At 32.9% G+C, this 20,517-nt stretch overlaps 1 protein-coding gene across 3 annotated transcripts in view; it reads right to left on the bottom strand.

Moving 5' to 3' along the window:
• LOC111508035 (uncharacterized) overlaps positions 1-20,072 on the bottom strand; it is a 32,737-nt gene extending 12,665 nt beyond the window's left edge. For 2 of the 3 annotated variants that reach the window (XM_074181493.1, XM_074181495.1), the window contains exon 1: positions 19,927-20,072. The gene's annotated coding sequence lies outside the window, so the exon portion shown is untranslated. Of the gene's footprint in view, positions 1-19,837; positions 19,861-19,926 lie in introns of those variants that run through there. The other variant, XM_074181494.1, reaches the window with a different exon arrangement.
• Between the last annotated feature and the right edge of the window lie 445 nt (positions 20,073-20,517).

Genomic DNA, 20,517 nt, shown 5'->3' with positions numbered 1-20,517 from the left:
CTTTGGACTGTCGAAATACATCTTTCTTCTTCGGAAATTGAACAGCTTACTACGCTTTTTTCCATTCTCATAATAATAATAATAATAAATCTTTATTTCCCGTCGACAGTTACATGTATGGGAATTGTCCAGACTAAATCTAAGGGTTCTGTTAAAAAATATAAATATATATAAAATACAGATACAAGATAAGACAGGCACATGCAATGATTTTAATTTTGTGTTAAAAATTCAGAAAGTGAATAAAAACATTTGTCTAATAAAAATTGTTTCAAGTCTTTTTTGAAATGTATCACATTTTTATGTTGTTTTATGGTATCTGGGAGTGTGTTAAAGATTCGTGGCCCCATGTAATTGGGAGCAAAATATGCAATATTCACTTTCGCAAATGGAATGGACATTAATTGTTTACTACGAGTGTCATAACCATGAACATCTTCATTCAATTCGAAATATGATCTACTTTTAAAAACATAAACAGCCATTTCAAAAATGTAAATGCATGGGAGAGGTAATATTCCGCACATTTTGAAAATAGTTTTACACGAGTCCCTAAATGAAATATGTGCCAAAGTACGCAATATGCGTTTTTGGCTAATGAAAACATCCGATGCCGAGGTGGAATTTCCCCAGAGACATATATTATACCTCAGCCTTGAATCAATTTGGGTGTAGTAAAATGCCAGTAACTGTGCCTTATTGAGAAAATCTCTAAGATTCAAAAGAAGGAAATTCAAGGAATTCAGTTTGTTTACTAGTTTTTCACAGTGGATTTTAAAACTCAGAAATTCATCCAAATACACCCCAAGAAATCTGACAGATTCTTGAGTGTTTGTCAAAATTGTTTGATTTACTATAAATTCTAGATTTTTTGTCACCTTCTGGCGATTGTGGAAACGTACTACCGTATTAAAAAATAAAGAACGTTCATTAAAAAAACTTTGATATATTATCCATCACATCTCTACATTTAGCATTTAGTAAGTTAGTGTCAGATGCAGACAACACCAATGATAAATCATCTGCATAAGCAGAGTGATGACAACTCTCCAAAATGCAGTCAATCTGATTGATATACAAAATAAACAACACGGGTCCCAGTATGGACCCTTGCGGAACACCCATATCGACATCTTGACATTCAGAATTTCTTTTATATTTCGTACTATCAGAGGTTATTTGTATAGATACATATTGTTTCCTGCCCGTCAGAAATGATTCAACTCATCTCAGTGGGAGTCCCCTCAAACCAAATGATTCTAATACTTCTAATAGTTTTCCATGATTAACACAGTCAAACGCTCGGCTTAGATCACAAAAGATAGCTGCTGGACATTCATCAGCTGCAATATGTTCGATTATTTGGTTGAAGAAAGATAAAATAGCAGTAGACGTAGATTTTCCGTCCTGGAACCCATGTTGTTTATTCGATAAAATCTTGTGCCTTTCAATGAAACACCAAAGACGGTCTAGAAAGGCATATTCAAATAACTTTGAAAATACAGATGGAATTGTTATCGGTCTGTAATTTTCTAATAATTTAGAATCTTTTTTCTTATGTATCGGTATGACCTTTCCAATTTTTATAGCATTCGGAAATGAACCTGTTAGAAAAGATAAATTCACCAGATGAGTTAGAGGAGCAATAATATCCTCGAGTACCTCCCTCAAAAGGAATCCTGGGATATCATCTGATCCGGCAGAATTTTTATTTTTTATTCTTCTTTTTAGAAGTAGAAGAAGTTCTCTTTCTGAAAACGGATGCAGGTACATGCTCTCCTTATTAAAATCATTGTTAAGTTTAGGAATACTGGTTTTAGGAATATTGTTGGATAAATCAATAGGAGTTTTGATGAAGAATTGATTGAAGAGGGAAGCTATTTCAGATGCATCTTCAGTCAATTCTCCATTACTGTTGATTACTATATTTTGGTCAGTTTTCTTATATTTATTCGATAATTCCGAAATAATTGACCTTCTCCTTTTTTCAATTATTAGAGATGAATATTTACGTTTTGCATCATTGTATATGACTGCAAAATCAGGATATGTCATTTTTAGCCTAAAAAGTTCCTTTAAGTCGGAACTAGAACGAATGATAGTTTCATCGACCCATTTTTTGCATTTATTTTTATGGTAATAAGTGCGATTGGGGAAACATAAATCGAAATGATATAAAAATAATTTATAAAAATAAAGAAAAGCTTCATTCAGATCTTCTATATTTTGTAATGGTGTCCAATCCTCTCTTTTTACTGCATTATGAAAATCCTGTCTACTTTTTTCATCAAAACTCCTCTTAATCTCAGTTATTCTAGGAACTTTCATTTTAGTAAATAAATCAATTTCAAGAAACACGGTTCTATGATCGGATATTTCGTTATCGAAAACACAGCACGGCCCTTTGTTATCAAAATTTATGAAAATTTGATCTATTGTAGTAGATGTAGTATGTGTCACCCGGGTTGGCCACCTCACCATCGGGCGCAAATCAAAACATGATAATATTTCACATAACGAATTAAAGTATATGTTCTTGTGCATGTCGAGATTAAAATCCCCGCAAATGATAAAATTTAGGTTAGGTTTATATAAATGATACAACACATCATAAATATTTTTGAGAAAGAACTGAACGTCTCCACAGGGAGATCTGTAGCAATTCAAAATGATATTAGTCGTTCCCTTTGTTTTGAATGATGCCGCACAGACTTCAAAATTCTGTTCGTTACAAAAATCGTTTAAGTCAATAGAGTGTATTTGGATGTCTTTTCTTGCCCATATAGCAACACCCCCACATATCTCATGTGGGATAATTCTCTGGGGAAATAGTATCCATGCAAATATGATATTTATGTTACAAAAAAAAAAGCCGTAGGAATATTATCTGGGATTGGTTCATCAAACCATACAACATTGAATGTTTGAAGTAAATACTAGATGTTTCACTTGTTAACCAACTCAATTATGTACGCCTATGGAACAGCTACCTGGAAATGATTTAGTACTCCGCTGTTTGAGAAAATGGAGTATGAATTTTTCATTGAAAAAATTAAATTTAAAAGTTTTTGGCAACATGCAGATCTTCTTCATAAACCATGTTTCCACATAACATATTCACAAAAATTTTGGAGAACTGGTTTTTTCGTTTTTGATTTATCTCTTCTACAAAATCATTTGTTTTTGCGATATCCAGTGTGAAGTTATCTCTTTGTGTTGTGAATTTTTATTCAATTTGAAACATTCAATATTCAATATGTTGATGTTGAATCTAATACTTCATTCACACTCTAAAATACCTTCCCACGAGTTGAAAATGTATTTTTTCAAATTCAACATTGATATGTTCTTTATTTGACCATCCAGTTTCAGATGATGTAAAATGAAAGAAGTCGCTCTAGAAAAATTTGCTAGAAAATGTAAATAACTGAAAAAATATGTTATAAAGCATCATTCTCAAATTGACAGACATTTCCAATTGAAATCCTTGATAAATGTAGACTGTAATGTTAGATTACTAAATTGCGAATCGTTGCAATTGGGTTTCAGATAAATATTAGGTTTTTTGAAATTGATTTATTGAAATCCAGTGATATTTATGAAATAGAAAGTTCCACACTAGAACCATGTAGTCATATTATGTAAATTTCAAAAATCAAAACATGATAGTCGATTGGGTTAAAGTTGGGTGATCCTGTAAGCCACTGATGAGGTCCAAACCTGCCTATTCGATGGTTCGGAAAATTCTGACTCAATATATTGTTCACTATTCCCCTATTCGTGAAATGAATTTGTACTTCTAGAAAAATATTTTACCCATTTCGCTCGATAATGCATGTAAGGCCTTATACCTCCAACAAAGTGATTTTGAGAGACTTTTCAAATCAAAACTTCCCATATCATTGGATAGTCAGGGGTGAACTTCAACATTTGGCTTGCAAAATGATTGATATTCATTTAAGGACCTCACAAACGTTATCATAATTTTGTTAGACACACAGATTATGACCCAAAAATTGAGATGGAATGAAAGAGTTAATAATCTTATCGGTTTCAACTCAAAAGTTCATCATTTGGCAAATTTTATTTTAATTTTGTGCACCCTCTCATCGAAATACTAGGTTTTTATATGTCTTTTTTGATAATTGTCCAAATAAACCTGTTTCAACCTAGATAGTTCTGTTTTCATGACTCAAATGAGACACCAGTTGATATCTGGAACTGTTCAGTGTCATGAGATTGTTTAAAAAGTTTTGTCCTCCTTTTTTATGAGTCTACTACAAGCTAAAATATTTCAGTGAGTACTTATTCAATTATATTGAATAAGTACCATTGCCAAATGCCTGGTTAATTTTTCGTACTGTTTCGGCAGCCCTTTGGCTCAATTAGAATTGGTTTAGAAAAATCAGCCTAAAATCGCTTAACGACATCAAATAATAATCAAAAGATGAGAAAAATGAACATCATAAAAATTCTTTATCGACACACTAGACACACGACACCATAAATATTTATTGAGATATAAAGCTAGAAAAACAAATGACATTGAAATGGACAAAACTTTCCAAACAATCTTATATAATATGTCTTTTCACATCACAGAATTTTGTGAGCATTTTATTGATTTGCAATTCAGTCCTAAATTTGGAAGTAATCTGGGCAATTTTTATCAACACTAACTGCTCTCATACGCATCAAAACTCAAACTTCTGCTATTAGAGCGCATCCAATTGTTTTAATTTAAATCGATGGTACGTCTGAGATCTCTGTTAATGAGCTCATCTTCTTACCCAAGTAGGCCGAATACGCTCAGTTAAATCAACAATAAATATACCGCTATACAGATATCTAATTTGCGTAGCATCATTCACCTGTTTGTATTTGTTTCAACAGCGATCTACATTAGTTTTCCGAAGTAGGTCTTCTAATTGAAGAACGGAATTCTTTTAAGTGGGGCGCTTAAGTGGAATAGACTGAAGGTCGGTGAAGATTTTGGCATCTACATAGTTTTCTTCAATGGTAGCGGAGTTCATTGATACAGGAAGTGTGAGAAAGGGACTACCGTATCTACAGTGTGGTTAACGAATGGTATTTTTTATGCACAATAGAAATATCAGATAAACTCGGACTGGCTCAAGTCAAACAGCAAAAAATTTGGAGCTTGCTATTAAAAAATGAAATACTTTTATTTTGAAAAATATAAGGAAATGCTATTTTGAAGAGCTGCTTAGAACTAGAAATCAAAGCATCTTCATATGAATTTTGAGTACAACTATTATATAATATAATTCAGAGTGTTTTCAATTGCACATCATATACTTGCCTCATAAAAAAAGCTTCAGAATTCTATTAAATATTGTTAAATCAAGCATGATGTTGCCCGTTACTTGAAAAATACGAATTCAAGTAAATTTTACAAAAACCATCGTTGTATTTGAGTATAGTTTTTAATATTGAACTTTTTTTTAAATTCTGCAGTATTTTTTCATTTCTTTTGAACGAATTCGATATTTTTTGACCTGTCATGTCTGATTTTTGACATAAAACACTTCTAAATACATATAATACTGTTGTTAAATATGAACTCCCTTTTTTCGTTTATAAAATTTCGATTGTGCAAAAAAAATCCATTGTTTCATACATGTGGACCACACTATAGAAAACACACTATAAAAAACACCAGAGATTCTTTAACTCTTCCTAGCTTCTTTTCTGGAAATGATAAAACTGTTTTGGCTTTTGAGTGAGTTTTGTATTTCTCGACGTACTAATTTACTTTATCACCTCTGATGAATTTTTTAATATTAATACTATGTTCAACGATAACATTCTTACGATTTTTCTTGTGAAAACACTCGATAGGATAATTTATTGAGGTCATTTTGTTCGGCTTGAAGACCAAAATGATCCACTCTCAAAAACATAAAAGACTCTCTGAACTAGATACAAGGAACGCTGTACGAAAAAGCTGTCATAATTAATCAACCAATCAGCAACCTTCACTGAAAACTGAAGAAACAACTTGAAGGACATTATGTTAGATTAAGATTGAAGATTATAAAGTCTTTTCTCTATTTACTCTGAGGAAACACATACTTTTGCATAGCGTCCTTGCATTATGTTTCGTCCCAAAACACCTAGATATTTTTTAGTTGTTTTTGATAATAAGACAACAGTACCTGAAACATCATTTCGAGTGGTTGGGGTGTTAGATGTATTCCTGGCCAGCTGGGAAAGGTCTAGAGCAATTCCCAAGAAATTCCAAGTTTGCCTGCCTTATTTGAAATTTGAGAATTCACAATGTTCTACATTCGTTAAAATGAAAAAATTCATGCATGAATGTTTCCATTGAAAATAAATGATTCAGACTACTGAAATTATATCAACCCATATGACTCATACATTCAAATTATATTGTCTTGCTTTGCTGAACATGAAATGTTTGTGTACCTGAGTATGGATTCTATCCATCTTTGATAATATATTTTTCTAAACTTTGAAGGTATCAATACCCACAAGGGCAAAATCCAAAAATATGTCATTTCGACTCAAACCCCCAGAAGCTTACAAAATTCTATATATTTAATGAATTGATAAAATATATAGACAACAAAGTTTCCGTTTTATCGCAATATTTCTGAGAATTTAGTGCCTACTAATATGGAATTTCAGTATACTAGATTGGCAAACGTTATCAGAAACTTTCATTGCTACCTTATGAGGCTTTTCTAATCCTCATGTGAGATAAAACCTCACGGGAGTGAAAGCTAAAGATTATAGTTAGTGGTATGTTTTCAAATTGTTCTACAGGAATACTACTGGGACATTTTTCATTTTGTATATCAATTGATAAATGTGATGAACTCATCAAATATGACATCTATTGTATTTACATGTTACTATTCGTGACAACTTCCTTGTTTTATTCTGAATGCCTTGAACCTCAAGTTGAATACTGCGAAATGTGAGCCGATTATTCAGCAAGATCCGAGCCAGATTTCAAAAAATGACTAACTGATCCGAAAATGATGTACACTGCTAGGTAAACTTCTTATTGGAAGTATATTCGATAGTTGTAAGAATTTAATAGATTACAACTAAACATTTTATTGACCTATTTCCACTCAAAACTACGAACACTTTCACTCATTTTACATTTTTTGCCTGTGAAAAATGTTTCAAATTTAGAAAACTTTGTTATCCGATCTATCTTGCTTATTGAATCAGATGCTTTATGAAAAAGCTGTTTGCACTCTGTACAAAGTCAATTTTTCCTAGATAAATTACCGCTCCAGAATTCTTTGAATTGTTCACTGATGTATCTCTCAGTGGAAAGGCTAAATGATAAATACAGTTATTATAAAAAAACGGTCCTATAAAAATTAATTTACAAACATTCATCAACCTTAAGTACTTTTATGCAATGCAAGCACTGAAAATGGGGTCAGCTCATTTAAAAAACGAACTTGAGCTTTACTTCCGGTGAATCCGAAAGTGACATAGCTGAAACATTGCATCTGAAAATGTGGTCAGCAAGAGGTTCCAATACTGCATTCCGCCGCCTCTTTCCGACATTTTTTCTCGTAAACTGTTAACCCGTTTCATCTCGTTGCGGTAGGCCTCGTATTTCGGTATGGCCATACACATCTGAACGACGAAAGAAACGACAATTAAGAACGAATAACAGGTATGCTGTGGTGCTAGGTCGCGAGATATGTCCTAGTAGCACACGAAACCGTTACATCAGTTATTAATAATTATGCATGTAGAGGTTTGTAGGTCAGTGAATTTGTGCCAATAATTCGTGAGGATTCAGTTTATGAATGTTTGTACAAATGAGGAAGTTGTTTGATGGTACAAGCATAGGGTGGCTTTTATCAGGAATATGTTTTTTTTTATTGAAGGGTACAGGGGAAGAAGGCGGTTAGTCATGAATTGCAAAGTTTGAAGGAGAACGCTTTCAAGTGGGCTCGAATTTTGTGCTTAGTTATGCACTCTGCTACGAGCTTTTTTTGAGTATGATTCATTATTGTTTTGTAAGGGATTGCCTGCAAGTAAAAAAGCTGCTCAACGAAAGTTTTTTTTTATTTAAGTGTTTTTCATATTCGTGTAGGAATAAAAAAAGCAAGAAGGCGTTAAGTCAATATAATATATTTCTGAGAATATAACGAAATGTTCAAGTTTAGAAACTGAAAATGAAATGATGAATAAAAAGATAAAAGATTACCAGTGAGAGTGTTGGAATATATAGTTATAAGTCATGATTAGGATCTATTAGTTTCCTCCGGAATCCTGATTTTTCGGCTTATTTGGCGGTAGTCGTGACTTTCCTTTCTTATCTACAAGAGGCAGGCTGCTTTAATACTCATCAGCAGCAGCATTCTGGCAAAACTTTTTAAGACTTTGAAGGTTACTGTATTTCTCGGAGGATATTGGTAGAAGTTCTACAAATTCTACAGTAGATATTTCACTAAAAATCATCATGATTGTGATCCTACACACCTTCCTGTGCTACACTGGGTAATTCAAATTCATTTTCTATTCTGTTTGTCCTCCAATATTTCCTTAATTTCTTTGGATCAACCAAAACTACAGATTCCCATGCGCCATACCAGAAAGATCGGTAATGGAGTTGTTGGTCTTCTTTCAGAACTTTCATTTCTCTAATAGGCCGAGAGGCCGACGTTTGCGTCGTATTTATGAATTTCGTCTATAAATCTGTTCAAAATATCTTTAAAATCTGTTTTTCCGTTAATCAGCTGTCGCCCCCATACGAACGGCAACTCTCAGAAGTTGAGAAACTTGTGCGAGCTAAGGACTAACGAGGTCTTACCTTTTGACGTGTGATTCCTAACACATAACATGAATAATTGGAAAAATAAAACTTCAATACCTGACTCAATTCAGTATTTATCTTTTTTCAGATTACGAAAGGTTATAAACCCAAAAAAAACAAACAAGAAACATTGACTCATCTACAAAAAACAATGTCTTTTGAAGTATATAACGTGAGTAAATGTTTATAATTTCTATTACATCAATTTTAATGTTCAATAAATTCAACAATTTCTCCTTCATAGGGAAGCGTCATTACGGACCTGAGAGTGATTTTTTTTTATTTTAATAATGCTACAGCAGCAACATTCTCAATTTATAACAAATATACTGTAAATTAACTTTGCACAGTTATCACCAAATGTCATTCGTTGCTTAAAAGTGTCCTAATGCAATTTTATGACATCTAGCTAATTCATTCAAGCTGTAATTGTTTTCTTTTGAATTGCTGATAGTTCAAATATTGATTGAAAATACATTATAAATAATCACCAACAAACATGTCAATACTAAACTTAAAAAGGTGGATGAGTATGGTTCTCATTGAGAGCAGTTCAAACACTAGCAACATTCGGTTTATTAGACGAGTTCTCGCACAATTCCTCCAAAAATTGAAGTCGACAATCATCTTTGTTTAATTCGCGGACTAGTTTTGTTTGGAAAAGATAGAATCTATTGGCTTTCAAAACCCGAAAAACTGGTAGTTAATACACCAGATGCTCTAGAAGTCTAGCCTCTCTGATGGACTGTTGATTTTCCACTTAAAATGAGTTGGAACTGTAACTTCAACTGCTGCATTACTGATGAAATACAATATTACTCTTCTTAACAGAATTATAAGTCCTAAATACATCTATCAACTGTTTCAAACGTATTCATGGCTCACGTTTTGGTCATTATTATTTGTGGTAAAAATTCCTGCAGTAGCTTCAACACATTTACTATTTCGATTATGGTGATTTCCTCGATAGAAAAACCATATCGGAATACTTATAATAATCAGAGGTGAATGAATAATAATCCTTTAAAAGAAATTACAGTGGCCAAACATCGTTTTTTTGTTCATCTTTATCCATATGATCTAGGTAAGTTTCCAATACAGTTTTTCATATACGTCCATGTTAAGCTTTGAAGTAATCAGAGACAACTGAAATGATTTGAAGTAACGTCAATCCCTATTTACTCCATATGTGGATGATGCATGTATTGGCAAAATGGTCTAGTGGGGCTTAGAAAATCATCTGAATTTTTATAGGCCAATTGTTGTTATTTTGTTGTCAAAAGCTCAACAACTGAAAACTGAGTCAGATAATTGTTAGGGAATGACGATTGCTGTCTGAACAACTTCGACAATGCAAGTTTCGATAATCCGCTAGATCATTTTGGAGCAATTGTTGTTGTTTTGTTGTCAACAGTTTTTTGACAACAGTTAACCACTGGAAATCCCTAACTGGGTCAGATAATTGTTAGGGAGTGGCGATTGCTGTCCGGGCAACTTCGATAATCTAAGATAAAGTTTTGAAATCAGTCAGATAATTGTTAGATGGTGGCGATTGCTGTTCAGGTAATTTAGATAATCTAAAAGGCAGTTTCAAAAATCCGATAAATTGTTTTGGGGCAATTGCTGTCAACAACAGCTTTTCACTTATAATTTTTTAAAGCTGAGTCAGAAGATTGAAAGGGAAATCAGTGAGAGAAACGGAAGCCTAGGTATAAACAAAGATTTTTCTCAAATAAAACACTCAATATCAAATTTGTTGATGACGAGTTGACCAATTTCGAAAAAAAAAAATTGATAACAGGCCTTTCAAAGGAAGTATAATTCAACTCCTAGAGCCATTGAAAAAATATGGGGTGTAGCTGTCGCCCGAAAGAGGAAAGTTCTCGTATGAAATTTGAACTCCCTGAAACAAAAATTGACGTGTTCTGTAAGTTACCGTAGGGGTCAAACTTTCGTTCCACTTTCCTGTAAATAGGTTTTCGAATGACGATAAATTGTTTTCTCTGAGTTTACGAAAATATCTTCCAAGAACAATATGAACAGGCGTATAATTATCGAATTCAGATGACGTACAAAGTGTCTCACGAATTATTCCACGAACAACCAAATCGTTTTAACGTTATTCTTTTCATGCGTTACTTTCTCTCCTATCAGGAAGTGATGATGATAATTACCGTTATATATAAATTTAAAATGTAAACTGCAACTTAACATTACAGTTGCTTCTGCTCGCTTCAATCATTTCAATATTCACGTGCGTTTTATACAGTTTCTCATACGGCTCGTGCACATTTTATCAAGAAAATAATGATGATAGTCATTGATTATTTATTAATTATAAGAATACAATTGATGCAGATTCGAATATTCATATACGTAAAACTATGAAGCCATAAAACGAATGCGAAGTTTGCAGGGAATTCAATTGAAACCAGTATAACATAAGTTTGCATCAAAATTATATTTACTTTATTTCAAAAATACGGAGTTATTCATCAATTACACTAGTTTACAGCCAATTTACGACTGTAATAACGAAGGGGTTCTTTTTTAATTTTTGGTCCCTGAATGCGAAAATGATAGTAAAAATTTCCTAACACGTAAGATTTTTGAGTCATAATTTTTTTCACAAAAATTTAATCAAAACGATATTCCAAATTTGCTTTTCCACTAAATTGAGGAAATTGTTTAAAATCTGGCAACACAGCATCTAATACAAGTTTAAAAGCATTTCTGCTCCATAATGGTAACAGGTGGTAACAGTAGAAACTACTAAGTGATCAACAGTTTGATAAAAAATTAAGTAAAGTTGAATTAGCTGCGTACCGTGCCGTAGCGAAAAGAAAAACTAGGGGTATGCACAAACAAAAATAAATTTTGGTAATTATAAAAATAATAACGGGAATTATTGTACTTTGGACCAAGGTCCTTGGTATTCCACCATATCGACCATGTATAGGAATATTCAATACAAATGAAAGGAAACAACACTTATTGTGCTTATTGTTTTCTACTATTATTTTTTCTATCTTCACGGCCTGAAATTTCTCTACTTTTCCAAGTCGAAAAAGCAGCAAAAAGTTGGGAATTTTGTAAAATTATTACTTCAAAATTTGTGGACTGTTCAGGATTGTTCTCTTACTTGGGAGAAATTGAACTTTTTTTGAAGTTTTCAAACAACTCAGAATTTCAAAGTATGGGATTTCTAAGTTATGCATGTTGGGAAATCCCAACCTTCTCCTAGTTTCTTCCCTTTTCTTACCTCTCCCTTTCTTTTCTCTTATTCTTTTACTTTTTATTAATTTTTTTACTATTATTTTCTTCTATCTTCACGGCCCAAAATTGTTCAACTTTTTCTCAAGTCGATAAAGCAGGGGGGAAGGCTCCCCCCATCCCCCCAATGACGACGGCCCTGACTGCGTTGAGTTCTTTCAAAAGAATTGTTTCGGAGTTCTTACGGAACAAGAAAGAGGAAAATTACGAAACACTTTTAGAAGAACTACTGGAAAACTACTGCAGAATGAGATGTCGCATGTCTCTCAAAATCCATTTCTTGCACTCCCATTTGAATTTTTTCCCAGAAAATGTTGGTGCTGTCAGTGACGAACAAGGGGAAACGTTCCACCAAAGACATACTGACAATGGAGCAACTTTACCAAGGCAGATGGGATGCAGCAATGATGGGGGATTATTGTTGGTTCCTTATGAGGGAAAATGATGAAACATTTAAACGAAAGTCAACATTTGCAAAAAGGTTATGCACAAAATACTTCATTTGAATGTTTTTTCATGTGTATTGTAAATAAAGTCTGTTATCCTCAAAATATATTGTTTTTTTCTTGTTTTGATCTTATATTTCCCTATAATTAATGTGTCAAATTTTTGTATGAAATAAAAATAACTATAACTCAAAATCTTCACGTGATGGAAAATGTTTGATGTTGAAGTCATGCGTTAAACTCTCATGAATAGCCATTATAATATTAGTCACAATTTTTTTTCTTATTTGATGGCTGTGTTAGTATTATTTCAAGATGAACTTGTGAATTCCTGTTGTTTTGGAATAGTTTATCACCAATGTATCGTGAAGAATGTCTAGAAATATGAAGTTTTTAGTGTCCGGTATTTCTTTTTAAAGAAAATGGAATTGAGATGGAAATTTGGTATGAGCAAATTTAAAACTAGCTTAGGGAAAGAAAATGAGAATTCAATATAATTTTATTTACACCACTAGTAGCTTTTTTTGAAATTGGATGAAATATGCTAAATAGTTTCAAATAATGGAAATATATTGGCCAAGATCATATATTTTTTTTATGACTAATTTGCATAAATCAACTGGGAACTGGTAAAATATTTTCCTCTAGAGATAATTTCACACATTTGAAGACAACTATTTGCTCCTGAAAAATTGGGAAAAACCCAAAAACTGAAGTCCAAGCAAATGAAGTCACAGCTAGTTGGAAAATGGATCTGAATTGAAATTAAAACATTTTTGAGTGTTAAGTTTTGAGTATGGATTTCATATCAAAATTGGATGGCCTCAAAACAGAAATTGACTTTTTTATACTGTTTTTTTTGGTTTATAACCTTCCACAATTTGGAAAAATAAAAATTAAATCAATAGAGAATCTGTAGTAAAGGGCATACTTGTGTCAAAAGAAATTAGAATCAACACAGTTTGATGCGTGATTGTTAGAGTCAATACAGGTTGCGAAAACGGAAAAAGCTTAGAATCTAATTTTTTGTAACGGCTAGTTACCAACTAATTGGACTTTCCAGTAGTTCACATTACGCAGTAACTTTTCGGGGTGAACTTAACAGTTTGCCCTTGACCATACTTACTATACAGCAGATTCTCTATTGATTTAGTTTGCATGTTTTCAGATTGTGGAAGGCTATAAACTCAAAAAAAACAGTATAAAATATCGAGTTCTCCACGAAAAATTGACTTATTCTTCGAAATTTTTGAGCACTCTTCCATTTTATAGTTCCCGGTGGCTGAGTTTCCATTGAAACATATAAAATTACTACAACCTATTACTTGTATTTCCATATTTCCTTGCCAAAATATTTTAAGTTTGGTAAGAATAGGTGGTTATTGTAATTTTTTTGTAAGGACAAAACACAAGCACTACAGGAAAATCCTTAAGGCACTGTAAGAGCGGTGCCTGTGCCTAACAATGATAGTATATTATTCAAACAATCAGTTTTCATAGATAGTAAGGTTCGTATACCTACACAAATGTTTTTTTATATTACCGCATTCCACAAATGATCACAACGGGCTGAATTCCCAATAAGCATCCAGATTTCTTTTCTATATAACTAGTGCGCTTTCTACTCCTTTGTTAACTCCGATTCATGTAAGTAACGCTCAATTATTTTGAATAATGACGTTTTGACATAAGCACCAATTTTCTATTAGCGCGTCAGTGAAGAAAATTGCATTGTTCATATTGTCATCCTCACAATTGTTTTATAATATGTCGAAACAAAACCGTGTTTCTCATTCATTGTTCAATTGAAATATGAATTCACTAGGTATTTTAAACGGTATGTCTTCAAACTGTAACAAAACGGAAGGTGACCGGTATTTGCTCATTTCCGTTAAATAAATAATGACCAGATGGTGATTTACTGTTCCCACTGAAGTCTGATATTGAATAGAAAAATGTTTTTTCAATTCTGTATGCAGAGGGTATTATTTATTGATTTGTAGCCAATGATTCAGTCGAAATATTTCATAACTGTAATAGCCAGTCAATTGTCAATTCTTTTGCAAATCATTTTAAGAGTGTCATAATTATCATAAAACTAATATCCCAAATTTGATAATGAATTAATCATTGATGAGATATCGGAAGAAAATATACTGAAAGCAGCCTCTTAACTCAAAAATAAATTAACATGTGGCCCATATAATAAACCTTGCCAACTCGTCGAAAAACATCCTGAAGTATTCTCTACACCGGGGGTTCCCAACCGGTGGTACGCGTACCACAAGTGGTACGCAGGAACATTTCAGGTGGTACACGTGAGTGATGTGAGTGATATTTCATTTATTGAAGTAAATGAAATATCTCCAATGCCAGATGTGGTTGCAGATATCATTTTTCACTTGGAAGGCCTTCAAAAAAGCTTTAAGAAGTATTTCTCTGAAGATTATTCAAAAGTGGATTGGATCAGAAATCCTTTATCGGGAACCTCACCAAATGAATTGGAACTAAAAGAAAGTTTTATCGACCTTACAGAAGATAGTTCCATGAAAGATTATTTTTGAGAGAAATCTTTAACTAATTTCTGGATCGGATGTAAAACCCCGGCAAGCTCTGCTATTTTTGATGCCATTTGTTACGAGTTACGTGTGTAAGAGTAGATTTTCTGAACTCTTGTACATAAAAAAATAAATATAGAAGCAGAATAAGTATTGAAGAGAACTTAAGAGTGAAGATAAGTTGCATTACTCCTAATGTTGATAGATTATTCACAGTTTCGCATTAAAGCCTGTAAAAGTATATTTTTTATGATGATTAATTTTTTACTGACTTTTTAATAATTTTTTATTTGTATGTTTTTAGACCTATGGGTAATAAATCAAACTGTAAATTAATACCATTTTAATCTTTTTATTCCTCCTTTATTATACATGTTATAAATAAACAAATATCTAACCATTGAATATGAAGTTTCCTCAGAAATTTAAATAAAGAAGCCTTTGAACACTTTTAGAAGAATAAATATTATATGTTTATTGAAATATTTAGGTCTGGTGGTACGCCAATATTTTAAAAAGGTCAAGTGTTACCAGATGAAAGAAGGTTGGGATTCCCTGCTTTACACTCATTATCTTTAACGCCATGCTGAAAAAAGAAGTTTATCCAAAGGGGTGGAAAGTACCATCAATTTGTCCGATACACAAATCACGATAGACCGATTGCAGTCATCTCTGTATTCTTCAAACTCTTTGGATAATAGATGTAGTCAGTTGATGTAATCATCAAGGCATCCCATAAAGTTTTCCATCAACAATTGATATTGAAGTTGGGTGCATATGGTATTTCTTCAAAAATACAAAATCGTATTTGATCGTATTTGAATCGCCGTAGTCTATATGTCGAGTATGAAGATAAAACATCGGATGCATTTTTGGCACAGGCTGGGGTTGCCCAAGGATCTAATTTGGGGCCGCTGTAATTTTTACATTTTATAGGTGACATATGCGCGATTTTTCCTGATGATTTGAAGCTTTTCACTCACTCCAAAAGTGGTGTAATGAGAACAAACTCCTTTTCAATGTTGGAAAATGTGAAATTACGACCTATGCTCGAATATTAAATCCGTACCAGTTCAATTATACAATTGATAATATCGACTTACCTAGAGTTAATGATACTCTCGACTTTGGAATCTTTTTTGGCAAAAAACTTACATTTAATGCGCACATTGAAAATACTGTTCAGAGAGCTTCTAAGTCGATAGAATTTGTAATGAGAAATTACACGTTCCTGCGTACCACTTGTTGTACGCGTACCACCGGTTGGAAACCTCTGGTGTAGAGGATACTTCAGAATGTTTTTTGACGAGTTGGCAAGGTATATTACATGGGCCACATGTTAATTTATTTTTGAGTTGAAAGACTGCTTTCAGTATATTTTCTTCCGATATCTCATCAATGATTAATACTAATCAATAGAGTTTATTCTGTTTTTCACTATAAGGGTTTTATAAAAACCGCGACACGTGTTTCGCTATACAATAGCTTCTTCAAGCATAACTTGGATGTATGTATTCTTTGAATGTATTCGGTCGGCTTACTATAGTTTGGTACGTAGTAAACTGGAGTACTACAGTTCTGTCTGGAATCCTAATCAAACAAAATACATTGATGCTTTGGAAGGTGTTCAGAAGAAACTCCTCAAATTTCATCATTATAAGAAACATGGAAACTTTCCGGTTAGAAATTATGAATTTCATTTTGTAACATTCAGAAGAAGACGAGAAATTGCAGATCTCATTTTCATCTATAAACTGGTCAATGGTGCTATGGACTCAGCAACTCTATTGTTCCAAATTAATTTTAATGTCCCTATATACTATCAAATGTCACATTCCCCATCAATATACCCAATTCTCAGCACCATTTGTACAGTCCAGTAACCTTTATGTGCCGGAGTGTCAATATGTCTGTCTGTTTAAAATATGTTTTTCCGTTAACCAGCCGTCGCACCCCTACAAACGACAACCCTCAGCTTGTGCGAGCCAAGGATTAACGAGGTCTTACTTTTAAACGTGTGATTCCTAACAGGGGTTGGACGATAGTAAGTGAAAATCGATCGTTCAGACTGGGGCTTGAACCTCCGACCAACACGAACACGGCAGTCAATTCTAGTGAGTGAACAAAGCACTTACGTCGAACCACCTGCCTACCGACCGACCGACCAATAAATACTCTATAGACTAATTTTTTTCTACGTTTAATCAATTTAGTAATAGTTTTTATAGATAAATTGCTAAATGAATATTGAAATGTTCACTTGTATAGTCGAAGTAAACGATATTGTGCACTCTTAAAGTTGGCTGCACTCTCAAAGGCCAAAAAAACCAATACATAGAAATGAACCGGTAGCGAACTAGTCCACGTGGACTGTAAACTTGGCTGTTCGAATTGGACAATTTTTACTAACTGAGTTTTATGATTGGCTGAAGAGTCATAAAATTAAATTTGAAGACATGTTACGGTGACGAATAGAAATCGGGTAATGCGGGGATGGTTATCGTCGTCGTGTCATCAATGTTCATTTCAGGAATTGATTGATTCGAGTGTTGAAATTCGATATTGGTACAGTTATAATTACTTAAAATTTTTTCTTTTGTTCAAAATGTCTTTGGACAAGTACTAATAGTAATAACAAGTGTGAGAACAACGCAGACTTTTTCCAGTGTAGTGATTCCAATAGCGATGGTGAACAATGCGAAAAAGAGATATCAGTGAATAAGATTCGGATGCATTTGAATATAGAAACACAGAGAGTATGTTTCAATGTATATAAGAATCTACATCTCAAGTTTGGTTTCGAGGGAATAAACTATTACAAGCAACATCAGATTTGACCGAAATTCCTTTCTCAATTGTACATAAAATAGTCAAGAACAAACCTTATGAACGCAAAACGCGATGCGATACAGGATTACCAAAACCTTTAAATGTTCATCTAATAAACATTGAATAATACAATATACGACTGTTAAAAAGCAATGAGATTCCTACAGCTGCTACAAAATGATTCTTCCAATTTCTGTTGACCAGAAGCGTGCAAGAATTGAATATGAAAACTTCTCATCTTGTGGATGAAATTTGTGTATATTTCTACGACTCCAGAGTCTAAGAAATTTCGTGTTCGAAATCTATCGGAAGAGTTCTTGCTTTAGTTTTTGAGAGTGCCCGCCAAGGAATGATCTAAATTGATTTTTTGTGGAAAAGGGTGGAACCAGTGGGAATTACTATTCGACCTTATTGGTTGATCAATCTATGAGAAAAAATATAGAAAAAAGACGCGGAATGTTGTCCGAAGGAATTTTGTACAGAAAAATGCCTCTGCACAAAAATAGCATGTTGCTGTACAAACAACGAGTATTTGCAATTAGTCGAGTTAACCTCTTATTTATGCGAATTGCTATGTTCGACTATAATGAATTTTATCAATCGAAAAAAAGTCTAAAACTCGAAGAGGTGATAAAAGTTATGGAGGCCTGCTTTCCAGAGCAAGATAAAAAAACTTCAATTGTTTGCAACATTGCATATTGATTCTATAGTAGGCTCAGAACTTTTCATTACACCCTCGTATAACTCCCGAACCAATTAAGTTAGATTCCAATGATTATTGACAACTTTTCGTTCTCATTAACTGCTTTTGAACGTTGTCCGTTGACCAGCAATCTACTGAAAAGTGTGTGACCCACTTTAAGGATTTTAACATTAGAGAATTCTCATAAGTTGACCCAAACAGTCGTTAACTTGAGTTCTTCAAGAAGTGAAAATACTTTCTTCGTGGTCTTGTCTAGAGGGACTTTCGATAAAAATTATCCCATGATCAATGTCGATCATGTTAATATCACTTGAGTGCAAGGCATATGGTTGTTTTGAAAAATGAAACTGAAAAATTGTCAAGTTGAAATGAAAAGGTCCATGGTCCGAAGAACCAGAGAACTCGTTTAGTACCTATATGTTTATCCTTTATAATTTTGCAGCGTAGTTAAAATTCTAAAAATTGATTCGATCTGCAACAATTTTACTTATAGAATTTTCTTTTGAATATCAATCTAATTGAATCAAAAATCACCCAGTGTAACTAATTTTCACCATTTTGTATTGTTGTCCACATCGAAAAATGTCAGGGGAATTTTCATTAAAATTATTGGATTCGATAAGTATACGAAAAATGTCGATCAGAAGAAAAAGAACAGAAGAATTATTAAACATTAAACAAAATTTAGGAAAATATGAATATTATTAACAGATGTTTCTTAGGATTTCAATTTAGATATTGTCATTTGTTAATTTCTCAACGTTTCTTTAGCGGTTCAACTCCTTTTATATATTTTTTTCGAAAATTAATGCATAAAACGGGACAGTTGAACAGAAAAAAATAGATTCTGAAGTATTGTTTGATTATAACAATATATAAAAAAGTCAAATACTTCCAATATATTCCACTGAATATACTTTATTGAGATAAAAAATGAATTGAATCAAATGCGAATTTGTGTCTAGGGCACACTCCTGAATACGATCTACGAATAGATAAATCTTTTGAAGAAGGACTAGTTCAATAATAGATAAATTTATGCTGTTTCAATCAATCAGGTTTCAATGGTGAGAATGACAGGGATAAATTTGTAAAATTTGAAAACTCTTCGATTTGGAAAAGCCACTGAATACCCGGAATAAAAAACGTATTACCCGGATTATAAAACAGTATACGGAATTATACTAGGTACCTTTTGATAACGATAATCTTCCAATTAATTTTTCTTCAAATGGTGTACCAAATAATATTTCTACCGTTGGGTATGAAAAAAAAACTTACTTGAGAATATTATACGGTATCGTCGCTATATCAGTTTCTAACAGCTCGCGGCTATGATGAACATTCACTACAAGAGTACTTCCACAAATGCTTCTTCAGACACCTTGAACTTGGGTTTATATAGTTGACCCACTTACCTCTGAGGAGCGTTATTTCTTTGATATCACAGCAGTCCTCAAATCTGATGACGAAAAGTTCGTCAATTATTCATAGCAGGATGTCTTCGATTAAGTAGTTAGTGTTTTCCAACTTCAGGAAATTGAAGATTCTTTTCATTTTGGGAACTATTCACTTTCGACAGTGATGGTATAACGGATGCGTGATAGATTTTCATAGGGATATCTGTGTCGATTTAGATTTTATTCTTTTTCAGAAATTCTTCAGCAAGCGTTTCACTAACAGTATTTGTATAGAGAGTCTATAAAACAAAAGACTCGTAGATTATTTGTAGATTGTATCTACGGGCTTAATAATATATACCTGGTGATCTCAAAAGAAAAAAAAACAATACTTGTGTGAACAAATTATTGAATCCTACACCAATTTTGAGAAACTATCGTTTTGACTATAAATGTAGATTCAATTAATTGA

Source organism: Leptinotarsa decemlineata, unplaced genomic scaffold (genome assembly GCF_025532065.1).
Source record: "Leptinotarsa decemlineata unplaced genomic scaffold, Ldec_3_MD MMD2_tig00026314_RagTag_RagTag, whole genome shotgun sequence".
Lineage (NCBI taxonomy): Eukaryota > Metazoa > Arthropoda > Insecta > Coleoptera > Chrysomelidae > Leptinotarsa > Leptinotarsa decemlineata.
This window is presented reverse-complemented; position numbering and strand designations above follow the sequence as displayed.